General features: G+C 42.0%; 1 long non-coding RNA gene and 1 pseudogene across 1 annotated transcript; one reads left to right on the forward strand and one right to left on the reverse strand.

Moving 5' to 3' along the window:
* Positions 1 to 4,828: 4,828 nt before the first annotated feature.
* Positions 4,829 to 13,627, reverse strand: LOC111825458. The gene is made up of 2 exons (XR_002828632.1): positions 13,521 to 13,627; positions 4,829 to 5,174 (listed from the first exon to the last, which is right to left on the reverse strand). It is a non-coding gene; the product is annotated as an uncharacterized LOC111825458 (long non-coding RNA).
* On the forward strand, positions 9,311 to 10,382 carry LOC102426846 (annotated as a pseudogene).
* Positions 13,628 to 14,211: the final 584 nt, after the last annotated feature.

Here is a 14,211-nt window from a genome sequence, read left to right on the forward strand (position 1 = left end):
CAGCCCCCCAGGCCCTTGCAGCCGGGGGTCTTTCCAGACAAGACAGGCTGGAGCCGCGGCAGAGACCACACTTGGCACGTGGCCCCCAGCGCCGTTCTGCCCCATTGCCTCATGGCGAAATGAAAATAATAATAATTCCTAAGACTTTCAGATTCTGGCCCCAAAGTACTTTTCCAGGAACGTACTCTGAAAGAATGCCATAGAAAATATGGTTCCTGTGACACTAGACTTCAGACATCCTAGTGATTTAGGGGGCGAGATCGCTGAGGGGCTTCTGGAAGAATTTTTTTTGTTTCTGACATTTCAGAAGAAAAAACACACCTTTGAGCTGAGCCCGTTCCATCAGCATTCAAAAGTTCACGTGAGCGTTGCTTGGCCAGCGCTTGTTACAAGTATAAAGGAAGTATTGGCTGTGAGGGTCTGTCTGGCTCTCTGCAGTCGCTCCCCTCCTAAGGGGAAGTCGGATCTCAAGGTGGTGTCTAAAGTACAAAGTCTTGTAAGATTTCTGTAAAGCACAGAAGAAAATATTCCAGCACAATCCATGTGTGTGAGTGAATCACAAAGCATTTCTTGGGGTATATGAGATGGCTCCAGGATGCGTGTACAGACTCTAGGTAGAGTGTAGATTCACCCAAACATGCCCCCATGCATGGAGCAGTTATTGAGTGCCCACTGTGTGCCTGGTACATGCTAGGCCCAGGGAAGGAGAGAGGAAGGGTGGAGGCTGTGCCCTGCAGCCGCTTGTCCATTCAGTGGAGACTCACACAGTTGCCTGGACAGGGGCCATGTGGAGTGAGCGCCCAGAGGGACACAGCGGGTGCAGGGCCACACTTTCATCCTGACACCGGCCGGCACTCAGTGACACTTGAGTTCTCAGATGAGAAGAGTTTTGCCTTGTCTGAGGGAGGAATTAAAGCTGCTCTTTTCTCACAAATTGACCACGAAGCTACAAAATGTAGGAGGAAGAACTGGCACCTCAGCCTCCCTGAACACAGCAGCAGTTCTGAAAATTCAATTCAAAAACCCCCGTCAGCTGGCAGGGTTTCCCACGGCTGTTGATCTAAATTCTCATTCCTACCCACACATCCGTTGCAGCAAAATGTTGAAGAGAATGATACCTTTAGCATTGCCCTCATCCTTCCCTGGGAAACAACATTAAACAATGAAGAAAAATACTTAATTCTCTCAAGAAAATAGCAAATATTCCTTGTGTTGTAGATGGTGGCCATACCTCCTCTTCCCCACATCCAGCCACACAGGGAGCAGTTGGGTCCCAGTCAGTGGGCGCGTCGCTGGGAAGCCAGCTCTAGGCCCGCTGACGCCTCATCGAAGACCTGCCACAGCCGCATGACAGTGATACTGTATCTTATGGGTAAGGAGACAGGACGATGGGCTAGGTTAATACTTTGCCTTTGTAATCTATTAATCTTCCACCTTTGGGACATGATTTTAAATCCACTTCAGAGCAAAGTGACTGAAAATCATTCTGGTCTGACAGCTTTAAAAGATCACAAGTGAAATGTGTTAAGAAGATCTCAACCCGCTGGTGCTACACCAATGGCTTCTGGAAGTTTCCCTCACCCTGGCAATGGTTCTACATCCTCCCATTGGGAGTCTGAAGCAGACAATCATGCACCGACAAGAAAATGTTCCTTTTAGACAGGGTTAACGGGAGGAGCGCCTATTTTGTCAGAATAATCTGGGTCCTGTGTGCTCATCACTGTGGGTGTAAAGATGCTCAGAGTTCCCGGGAACATTTGCTTCCTCCTTCCCCAGGTGATTTCTGCTGTCACATGATGCAGTTGGCAGGGGACGGGGGAGGGGGGTACAGGTCTCCCTTTGTGGACAGAGTCATGCTGTGTGACAACATGTAAAACATTTTTTAAAGCTTAAATTTTGATGACACAGAAGCAAAGTGTGTCTGCATTTTTTTTAAAGATTTTTTAATTGTTTTTTCTAGAGAGAGAGGGAGAGGGAGAGAGAAAGAGAAACACCAATGTGTGAGTGAAACATCAATCAGCTGCTTCCTTCCTGGATTTCGGCTGATTTACCGAGGATCAAACTGAAACCCATGCATGTGCCCTGACTAGGAATGGAACCAGCAACCTTTTGGTGTATGGGATAATGCCCAACCCACTGAGCAACACAGGCCAGAGCTGAGTCTGTATATATATATATATATATATATATATATATATATATATATCTCAGAAAGGAAGGGAGAGGGAGAGAGAGATAGAAACATCAATGATGAGAGAGAATCATTGATCAGCTGCCTCCTGCACACCCCTCACTGAGGATCGAGCCCACAACCCTGGCATGTGCCCTGACCAAGAATCAAACTGTGACCTCCTGGTTCATAGGTCGATGCTCAACCACTGAGCCACGCCAGCTGGGCAGCGTCTGCATTTTTAAAACAAAAGATTGGGCCCTGCTTCCCTGTTCATCCCTGTGTTCAACAGCTTCAGACGTCCCCGCGGCCATGGATGATGTCCCTGAACAAGTTCTGCAGCCTACTCCTCCACTGTTGGAGATACACCAGGTGGTCCCCACACCACAGACATCTCCAGCCAGCCCTTAGCCAGCATGGGGGCGGGGGGATCCGTGAATAAATACTCCAGCTTGCTCACCTGCTGTGGGCTCCCTGAGGCATGTCCCGAGGAGAACCAATCTTCTATACCTGACCAGGCCTCCTGGGTCACACCCCAGACAAACTCCCCACCCTAAACCCTTCCCTCAAGCTGCTTTGGGGAAGCCCAGTATAAAAGATTTTAAAGCATGGATGAGACATTGTGGAACTTTTATTAAAATGCCTCTTGGAAAAAAACCAAAAGGGTTAGTATGACAGTGTAGATGGAGAGTGGGGATGATGTGGGGTCTTCCACTGAGGAATTCAGGGGATGCCCAGGGGGAGAGGGGTCAGAGCAGAGTAGAGATACAGAGAAAATGGCCATTTTGTGACACTTAAAAAATTATGATGATGATAAAGAGAAAACATGAGAAATGCAATTACTGCAGTAGTCAAGATTACGTGACCTTATTAATAATAAGAAGAAAGAAGTTTGGATTAGGCCAAATTTAGGACATGGAGCCCTTCTATGATATCTGCACACTTTGATTCATGAGTTTATGTGGATTTGCACACGTGAGTGACACACCTTTTCTTCCATCCAGTCGCCCTGCGTGTTAAGAAAAACAATTGCTGTTTTCCCTTCTCTCTGGATGTATTCCTAATTAGTTTTCTTTTTTTTAATTAGAAGACACTCTCTCAACCTTCGCATCATCCCCCAACTTAATGAGCTCCTCCAGATGTTGAATGAGAAACAAAAAACCACAGGGGAAAAAAAAACAAACAAAACAGCTGGACATTAAATACAGCGAGAATTACCAGCAGCTTATTTTGGAAACCAGGCCACATTCTCACATATTCTAAGTAACCACTGGTGTGACATTCTCCCCCTAGAAGTGATCAGCAAGTGGCGCGGGCACGTGGCGAAGACGCGCTCCTCGTCCTGCGGCAGCTGTCCCAGCGTGTGTGAGACCTGCCTGCAAGGCTCTGCTGATGATGTCGCCCAGATTTCTCACTTTCCATCACAAACACTGACCTCCTCCACCCGGCATAGAGGAATTTGACATATTTTTTTCGTAGAAAACCAACTCTTTCGGGTGACAAGGGGGGCTAGCATGTGTGGTCACTACTAATGACCGGCTTGCATTGTTATGGAAGCCTGGAGTGAAGAGCCCCTGCAGGACAGGGCACCCTGAATCCACACTGCAGCTGCAGCAGCTTCCCGAGGGTGCTCAATGAATGGTGAGTGACTCTGTGAGCCCGGGACCCGCACCCTTCCTCCCTCTCAGATGGAGACCAGCTGGGATCCACAGCGGAAACCCAGTGCCTCTAAGGCCTTTGTCATTGGTCACACAGGGTTTTCTTTATCAGGGGACCCACTCATCCAAGAAGATGAGGAATGATCTGGTGGTCACTGTTAGTATCACCTCCTCAGAGCCTGGGACATTGCAGTGTGCACATGGGATAGTACAACAGGTGGACACACCATGGCCAAGAAGCTAGGCCACTGGCAAACTCCATTATTCATGAGATAAAACCAAAGATATGTTTCCATAGTTTTCATAAGTGTGTAACAAATATGTATAAATAAACATGTAAAAATAAGTAAATATATATCAATATATTCAAGTTTGGCTAAGTTCATAGCTATAAATGAACTCATCCATTACAAAAAAAATTGGAAAAAAAGTAAAATCACCTATGTGATTTGACTAGCTCTTAAATTTAATCTCATGGCACACATAAACTAATTACTAAAATTCTTTGACATACAACACAATATGTTATATTTTTTGCCAATGTGACAAAAAAAATAGGTATAGTTTTGATTCATTAACACCAGACAGCTATTGTTGCATTGACTGTTGTCATTTTTTATTTGGCAATCTAAGGGAAAAGAGGTCAGTGCCTCTAAACAGTCAGGCACTGCATGTTTTAAAATTCTCGAGGCACACCTGTTGCAAGTCATTGGCTTAGATCTTCCACTTCAGTGTCTTTTCTATATATGTACATGTTTCATTCCTTTTACTCACTCTTATTACAAAATTATATGTTAGGCCTTTGGCCAATTATTTTTGACCTTAAAAAAATGTCTTTGATGTTTGCTATCTTTTGCTATCTGATTTATTTTTAGTTTATCTTCTCTGGGAATCTTCAAGATATATTTATCCTGCCTTTAATTCTTCACATGACTACTTTAAGTTTAGAAATTGCTTAGTTTATATTTTTATTATTAAAGTCAAAATTAAAATCATTTTATCTCTTCACAAAAGATAAAATTTTTATTTTTAGAAACAAAGGAACCTTATTTACAGTCATGAGAGTGTCCCCCAGGAGTACACAAAATACACATAATGGGTACACATACAAGTGAACCTTTGAAGTCAATTCCTTGCCATGTTCCTGGGTGGCAGTGCCCTCATTGCCCTCTCGGCACCATCATCACTGCGACTTTGCCCCCAAGCCCAGCTGCACCACCTTGTGGGCCAGACTGTTGCAGGCTGCTTCATAGCGGGCTTGAGTGACGGGCTTCCCTTCCTGGCTCTGGATCTTCTCATCCTCTAGGCAGACAAGATGAAGTTCACAGTTTCTTCTGGGGTAAGACCTTGAAGAGATAAAATTTTAGTCCATTTTTACCATCTCCCAATATCCCAGCTTTTCCTGATGAAACTTGAGAGCCAAGACACACACCACCCTCCTTTGAGGAACCAGGTTCTCCATCTTGCTCCCATTGGCCACCACCTCTTCTGCAGCATTTTGCATTTACTCAATGTCACTTTCCAATGCCCTCTGCTGAGTCTTGGCCTGTCCTCCCCATTCCTGTTTGCTTCAACACCTACTCTTCCTAGGCACCCTAATATCAAAATGTTCTGTTTTTCAAAAAAGTAACATGCTGTGTGAACCGTGTGATCCAGGTGGCATGCCTGTGTCAATGAGAAGTTTTTGGCTATAGTAACAAAGGCCCTACACCAAGCATGTCAAATTCTCAGCCCGCGGCCAGCCCACAAGGAATATTTTTGCAGCCCAGCCAATATAACGGTAGGTAAGAAACGTTTTAATACAAATTTCGTAACTTGATTTTTACAATATTCTACTACAATGTTTGCTAACGGCTGATTACTATAATCGTATTGCATTCATTTCCCTTATGCGCCTTACACGCAGACACACCAATTCTCTCCACTAATACTACCAGTGAATATTTTAGCAGCCAATTGCCACATCATTACTCTTGGACTGACTTGTTTGGTGTGCACAACAGGAAATATTTCGCTTTTGGAGAACAAGAAAAATAGGTTTATTTGTATTATGCTTATTAATTTGTGCAGTTATTCAGTGTCTAGTAAGTTAATGTTCAAGAAAAAATATTAATTTTTATTAAAATGTTCTATTATTTTATGTTAACGATTACTCATTTATTTAAGCCATTTGTATTCAGCATGTCTCTATTGAAATAAACCTACGTTTCTATGAAAATTTAAGCTTTTGGTTTTTTGCTGCCCACATAAACTTAAACCGTGTTCATTTGACCCATGTTAGCCTTTGAGTTTGACATGCTTGCCCTACACCAACAGGCTGGAACAAGGGGGACCAACTAGCTGTGCACTGAGGTCTGATCTGCCTCTTGTGTTAAGACAGTGGTTCTCAACCTTCCTAATGTCGTGACCCTTTAATACAGTTCCTCATGTTGTAGTGACCCCCAATTTCATTGTTACAAATTGAACATAATTAAAGCATAGTGATTCATCACAAAAACAATATGTAATTATATATGTGTTTTCCGATGGTCTTAGGCGACCCCTGTGAAAGGGTCGTTCGACCCCCAAAGGGGTCGCAACCCACAGGTTGAGAACCGCTGTTAAGACATGGAGCATTAGTGTTGTCCCAGGCTGGAAGCCCTCATGGTCACAATGGGGTGGCCAGTGTCCCACAGCACTGCAAGCTTCCTCCCTAGTCCTGCCCTCTGGATGGAAAATGGCTCTGTGCCACAATCAGAATGTTTTCCCAGCAGCCTGCACAAATCTCTCCTAAGGTCTCACTGTCTGAATTGGGTCAACTCTCATGCCTCTTAGGGGTCAGGCACGGAATGGAGTTAGTCCTACAAAAGTCAGGCCTCCTGCCCGCTGGGCAAGCAGCCAGCCCTCTGAGCCTCATGGCCATACAGGGGAGGCACAAGGGGCCACCTGAAAACTCTGGAAAGGGGGAATAGGGAACACAGGCACTCTCCATGACAATAGTTTTCCGTTGACTTCCTGCATAAGCAACCCATTGGGTATAAGATGTTAGAATTAGAGTGTATTTTCCTCAGTCTGTGACATTGGGAGAGGCCTTATATCTGTTTCCTTTATAGAACACTAACTTTTGCTGCATCTCAATAATAAAACTGGAAGCATTATTTCTGCCTGAAAAATCCTAAGCACTTAAAATCTGTGGGTTTTTTTTTTTCAAGAAAAAAACAGTTTTCTTTAATTTTATGTCTAATTATGCTTCTCTTTTATTTGCTTGAACTTTTTCTATAAGGACATTTATAATTATTAGTCTAGATTCTGTTTCTTGACCTCTCAATCCACTTATATCATCATTTACTGACAAAGAATAAAACAATTAGCTTCATTTAACCTGCACATTTAAAAACGTGTATCCTTATGAAGTCAGTCAATACCAAAAGCTAAACAGATGAACACACTCCATTACCAGGGCAAAAGTAGTCTTACTATTTTATCATGTACTTTTGCTCTTTGTTCTATGTGATCATCAATTCATGTGTTAAAACCATCATAAAATATTTCTTGACAACATATTATGCTGGCCCTAGACCAGTGATGGCGAACCTTTTGAGCTTGTCCTGTCAGCATTTTGAAAAACCCTAACTTAACTCTGGTGCCGTGTCATATATAGAAATTTTTTGATATTTGAAACCATAGTAAAACAAAGATTTATATTTTTGATATTTATTTTATATATTTAAATGCCATTTAACAAAGAAAAATCAACTAAAAAAATGAGTTTGCGTGTCACCTCTGACACGTGTGTCATAGGTTCGCCATCACTGCCCTAGATGATATTCTGCTAAGGGTATACAGAGTACAGTGCTTAAAAGTACTCAAAATGGTTATTTTTTCTTCTGTACTTATATTAGTTTGTTATACAATTGACCCTTGAATAATGCTGGGATTAAGAGCACCGACTACTCTGGCAGTTAAAAATCCACATATAAATTAAGTTGGCCCTTGATTCCCAACTGTAAATTGAAAATAAACATTTGTTCCTGTTTATGTTCAGTTTTAGGGTTGCCCTTTATATTTAAAAAATATGTGATTATATTTTTGACCACGTAAAACATTTTCTTCTTGCAAAAACCCTCATTCTATGCAGAGTTCTCTCTTCCTTTCCATCCCCTCTCCCATCCCCACTCATCTCCTGAGTGACTGTCTCATCATTGGTACTTCATATAGTTTAGCTAGAGAGTGCCCAATCCCCTCCATAGTGTAATAGTTCTCTTACTACAAATGGCATTAAATATATATCCATGTTTTAAGAAGAAATTTGCATGTTTTTTCAATAAAGTGTCTTTTCTTGATGTTTGCACATTTTTCCATTGAGTGTTTCACTCTTTTGTTCCTTGATTGCTTAAAACATATTATCAATTAGGGTTTTTATTAGTACCACGCTAAAATGAGGGTTTGGAGCCCTTACAGGAGGGTAAGAGCTGTTAGTACTTTCCTCAGTGTGCCATTGTTTTTCATCATACTGTTCTCGGGTGGGAGGAGGGAGGCAAACATTTATATACTGTTGACTTCATTAAATTTTCTTCATTTAATCTTTATTTGAGTTCTAGTTGGAAGGTTTTCACTACTCAGGTTTAAAAAAATGCCCATGTGTTCTTCTAATAAGCTTGTGGTGTCATTTTAATTTTTTATAGTTCTCTGACCATTTGTACTTTATTCTGTTGTCTGGAGTGAGATATGGGTCCACCAATTTTGTCATTTTTTAAATTCCTATTTAGTTCCCTTGATGTTATTTATTTTTGCCTTGATAATATGAGATGCCACCTTTATCAGAAACAAAAGTCCCTTGTTTTCTTGATCTGTTTCCTCCTCTGTCCCCCTGGCCCATTTGTCTAGCCATGCTCTAGAACCATATCTGGTAGGCCTGGCAATCCCCATCCTTCTTACTCATCTTTTATAGAGATTTTCTAGAAATTCTTGCACAATTACTTGTCCACAAAAATTTAGAATTAATTGCACTGCTATGACAAATACTGGCATGTGTATTGGATTGGTGCTCAATTCATATGCTAACTCACATGGAATTAAGTCTTCCTATCCAAGATCAAGGGACACCTTCCCATTGGGTCAAGTCTACCACATAGGCTTTTTAAAATATTTGAAAGTTTCTCCACATAGAGTTTGCAATTGCTTATCAAGTTTATGCATAAGAATTTCACATCCTTAGTTGCCATTTTAACTGAGACTTTCTCTTTTCTTATGTCTAAGTGGTTGTTACAGGTCCATAGAAAGACTATTGATTTTTGTGTGTGTCACTTTTTTATCCTCCTAAATGTTCCCAAGGCAATTTTTAATTATTTAAATAGCTTACTCGTATCTCAAGGTCATGTTGATGAATGGAGATCTCTTTAGAGGCAGTAGATACACACAGACACAGACACCAAATACCAAAACAATCTCTACAACTTACACTTTAGACTATTAGTGAGCCAATCCCCCAAGAAATGAAGCAGACTCCTCCCTTCTGAAAAGTAGATTTTATCAGCTGTTTTTTTGAACAGCAAAACAAAGGTAAGAAAATATTATGCCAAGAGTCTCAGCACACCTTCCAGCCCGGCGACTTCCCAGCGATCAGATCCTTGGACTTTCCTCACAGCATGGCCCCCAAACGCCAGTCCTCACTCCCACCTCAAACGAAGAAACTGACTCCAGCCCCCAAGCCAGACCCCTCAAGGCATGCCAAAGGGAGAAAAAGAACAGGAAGAAGCAATTGAACATATAGAAGTACAAAATGAAATGGACAGACTTAATGAACAAGCCAGTGAGGAGATTTTGAAAGTAGAACAGAAATATAACAAACTCTGCCAACCATTTTTTCAGAAGAGGTCAGAATTGATTGCCAAAATCCAAAATTTGGGGGTAACAACATTTGTCAACCATCCACAAGTGTCTGCACGGCTTGGGGAAGAGGATGACGAGGTGCTGAATTATTTGACAAGAGTTGAAGTGACAGAATTTGAAGATATTAAATCAGGTTACAGAATAGATTTTTATTTTGATGAAAATCCTTACTTCGAAAATAAAGTTCTCTCCAAAGAGTTTCATCTGAATGAGAGTGGTGATCCATCTTCAAAGACCACTGAAATCAAAAGGAAATCTGGAAAGGATTTGACAAAACGTTCAAGTCAAACACAGAATAAAGCCAGCAGGAAGAGACAGCATGAAGAACCAGAAAGCTTCTTTACCTGGTTTACTGACCATTCTAATGCAGGTGCAGATGAGTTAGGAGAAGTCATCAAAGATGGCATTTGGCCAATCCATTACAGTACTACTTGGTTCCTGACATGGATGATGAAGAAGGGGAAGGAGAAGAAGATGATGATGATGAAGAAGAAGAGGAAGGATTGAAAGATATTGATGAAGAAGGGGATGAGTATGAAGGTGAAGAAGATGAAGATGCTGATGAGGGGGAAGAAGGAGAGGAAGATGAAGGAGAAGATGACTAATGAACACTGATGGATTCCAACCTTTTTTAATTTTCTCCAGTCCCTGGGAGCAAGTTGCAGTCTTTTTTTCTTTTTCTTCCCCCCACCTTGTGCTCTGTTGCCCTGTTTTTTGAGGTCTCTTTTCTCTCCTTTTACACCATAGTTTTCACCTTATTTGTGGGGGAGAGGGGGATGTACCTTGAGCAGATACAGTGGGAAAAGAATCTTTGCCCCTTTCTGTTCCAAATTCATTTTTATCCCTTCCTGTCTCAAGAAAAACTTATGGAATCAACACCACCGTGCTCTGTGGGAAAAAAGAAAAACCTTCTGCTCCCTTAGCTCTGCTGGGAGCTGGAGGTTGCTAGGCCCCTGTGTAGTAGTGCGTATAATTCTAGCTTTTTTCCTCCTTTCTCTGTATATTGGGCTCAGAGATTATACTGTGTCTCTATGTGAATATGTACAGTTAACATTTACCAACATGTATCTGTCTACTTTCTCTTGTTTAAAAAAAAAAAACTTTAAAAAGGGGGAGTATAGAAGGTCAACAAAGGGGTGGGTTTGAGATGTTTGGGTGGGTTAAGTGGGCATTTTGACAACATGGCTTCTCCTTTGGGATGTTTAATTGGGATGTTTAATTGTGATGTTTAACAGACATCCTTGCAGTCTAAGATGATACTTTTAAAATAAAATCCTCTCCTAATGATGACTTGAGCCCTGCCACTCCCTGGGAGAATCAGTAGAACCTGTAGGATCTTATTTGGAATTGACATTTCTCTATTGTAATTTTGTTCATGTTTATTTTTAAATTTTCTTTTTGTTTCACCGGAAAGGAAAGATAATGCTCAGTTTTAAACGTTAAAAGTGTACAAGTTGCTTTGTTACAATAAAACTAAATGTGTACAAAATAAAAAGAAGATATTATGCCAAAAAAGTAGAAGCACTGGCCTCTCCCATTGTGCGTGTAGAAAATATTTAGAGAAGGCCTGTGCATGGAAGGCAGCGCATTAGTGTATTTAAAATATGCTTTTTCCAAGGTGGCAACTCAGCCAGGGGCCCTCCTCCCTCCACAGGCACTAAAGGACCGATGACAGGAATCACTTGGCAATTGCTCACAGACCCTATTCAAGAGCATGATATTAAAGTTGAGAGTGTACCTCTGCCCTTGGTGTTATTTGCAGATTTAAAATAACAAAGTGCTAAAAATATATATTATAACAAGTTACTCCCTACCATAAATGCATCAAGGCAGCTGGAACTGACTATATTTAAGGTATTAAAATTGAAGTTGATGGTGACCCCACATTATTCATTACATCAAATGGAGATGCCTTTAAATTTATATTAAATTCAATTTAAATGCCATCAAAACCATGGTTGACAAAGTCCTGACAGATGAATATTTTAGTATGATTCAATAGCAGTAAACTTTATTTTCTTACCTTGAGGCAAGGTGATGCCATTTTATATGCAGTAGGGTGAACTGGGTTTGTAGTAACATGGATTATGATTTCCATAAAATGAAATTTTATCTTTAAAATGATTTTAAAGGGTTTAAGTCTTGAACTCTGAAAACATCTCTTCAGGGTGTTTCTTGCTTTGCTCATTACTTTATACTATGAAATCCATTAGCTCCCTTAGACCACTTTTCAAAATATCTTCTGGTTTAGAATTAACAATTAGTCATCTTAAAGGTTTTATGTTTGATGTTGACATTCAGTAATATTTCACTTTGACTTTTCCACTTATAGCTCTTGGTCATAAGGAGGAAAACTGCCTTGCCCAGAAATTCACTTGTCATCGGTGTTGAATGCTTAGGTGTTTAATGAATAAATGAAATGATTAGTTAATTGATTAGTTAGCTAGTCTTTGTAACTGTTTCCAAGAAACAGCCTCCTGTCTGCCCACTAGAATAGTTCTTGACATAATAGTTTACAGGCCACAGCCATTCTCCCTAAAGTGATTATTAGTGAGATACATTGACTCTATATCAATAGAGAGAAATAGCTGACCATCTCTGCACTCATCGAAGCTTGGAGACCTCAGGGAAGGATTTTCTCTTAATATTTGGTTCCTAGAACTGAGAGTCCTGACATCCCAGTCTGTAGCCTTTACTGGAGATTTACAGAGGCTCCCTGGGTGGGATCACATCCTATAAAATACCCTTAATGTACTGGGATTGTCTGTAGCCCAGTGCATTTTTAATTTCTGTGAGTTTGTGTCTAGCTAATGGCCATTTCTCCCTAAACCAAAACAGAGGCAGTGCAGCTTTAGAGTCAGAACAGATGAAATTAAAAGTCAAGAAGCCATTGCTCAGCTTTTAAAAAGCAAACAGCCTTTAAAAAGCAAACAAACAAAACAAAACAAAAGGTACCCACTGGATTTGGGAGCCAGAAGGTCAACTGCAAGAGCCAAGTCTTTGAGAAAGAAAAGGATTTCTTGAACTCCAAAAATTCCCATGAAACACCAAGAATCCAAGTCTGGTGGGCAGAGGACAGAGAGGGCATCCCAGAGAGGTGGACACAATGCAAATCTTTGCCATCAACAGAGGGAAGAAAGGTCTGGAGTTAGGGTACTGCCCAGCCCCTGCCCCAGCCACCAGAGATCTCCCCAGCGCTGCAGACAGGAGGGCTGGCTCTACAGTTGCATGGACCCAGAGTGCCCTGGAGGGAGCTGAGAGCCCTGGCCACCCAGCTCACCAGTGCTGGGATGGGCTCCTGAAGTCAGAAATCCTGTGTGCTCAGAACTCAACCAAGCAGAGCAGCAACCTGGGCCAGGAGGGGCCGAGTCTTGGGTTGGGTACAGGAGCTGAGGTGTGAAGTCACACATGCCAGCTGCAGAGGCTGCCAGGGCAGAAGCAGAGAGAGGAAGAAGAGGAAGGAAGAGGCAGACACTCTGAGAGTCTCTTATGCCCTAGAAGAGTCTGGAGTCTGGGTCAACCTGGTAATGACTGAATACAGCCCAAGCTAAGAAGTTACCCTCCCACCCACCCACACACATGTGGCCACCGGCAACAGAAGCAGCTTCTAAGGAAGTTGATCTGATACAGAGAATGGAGCTCCTTATCTGTGTGATGGGACAGTGGCTGCCAATTTTAACTCAAAAGCTAAAATCTGAAAAGGAGATGGCCCCTTGCTTTTTTGTCTCATCTCTGTCATGAAGGAAGGCAGTACAGAAGCCCTGGCTGCTGGAATGTCAGGGTGAGGGTGGAGATCAGAGAGACAGAGGATGATCAGGTACCTTCAGACCCAACATTCCTTTGCATCTGAATGGTGGTGCCCAGCAGGCCATCTTCACATGGCACACTGGTGTTGTATGTGCACACGTCCCTGTGCCCTAATGTCCTGGTGTCATCTTTCAGGAAAATATTTCTCCTCTGGGAGCCTCATCATGAACTTCAACTAGAGCTATTTCAGAAACAGCAGGGAAGAAACTGCAGAACTAAGTTTATTCCTTTGCTCAAAAGTATTTCCTGAACACCCCGGGAAAAGAAAATGTGGGAAGGTGACATACACAGCTGCAAACCACATTTCAATAACCATATGGTGAATGTGCGGTGTCTTCTGCCTGTTCTCCTCAATGCTCTTTAGATATTGACATGGAACTCAGATTTCACAGACTCCATAGAAAGAAGGAAGTGGGGGCTGAGGGTGAGGAGGCATCTGATGATGTCGGCCACAATCCTCTTGCAAGCTGTGATTGGCCCTATAAATGTGCCAGACCAAGTAGCGGCCCCACTAGGCCCACCACTGCCTCTCTCCAGGGTCACAAGTATAACATCCCTGGTAATGAAAGCTTGACCATTTTATGGAGATACTATGCAGACAAGCTTTCGTTTTACTCCCTGTCCTCCAGACTCCTTAGGAATGCCTCCTGCCAATAAACGATCCTGATCATTGTTGCAATTAACATCATTCATGATTTCATCTCC

The sequence above is a fragment of the Myotis lucifugus genome, unplaced genomic scaffold (assembly GCF_000147115.1).
Source record: "Myotis lucifugus unplaced genomic scaffold, Myoluc2.0 scaffold_0, whole genome shotgun sequence".
NCBI classification, from domain to species: Eukaryota; Metazoa; Chordata; class Mammalia; order Chiroptera; family Vespertilionidae; genus Myotis; species Myotis lucifugus.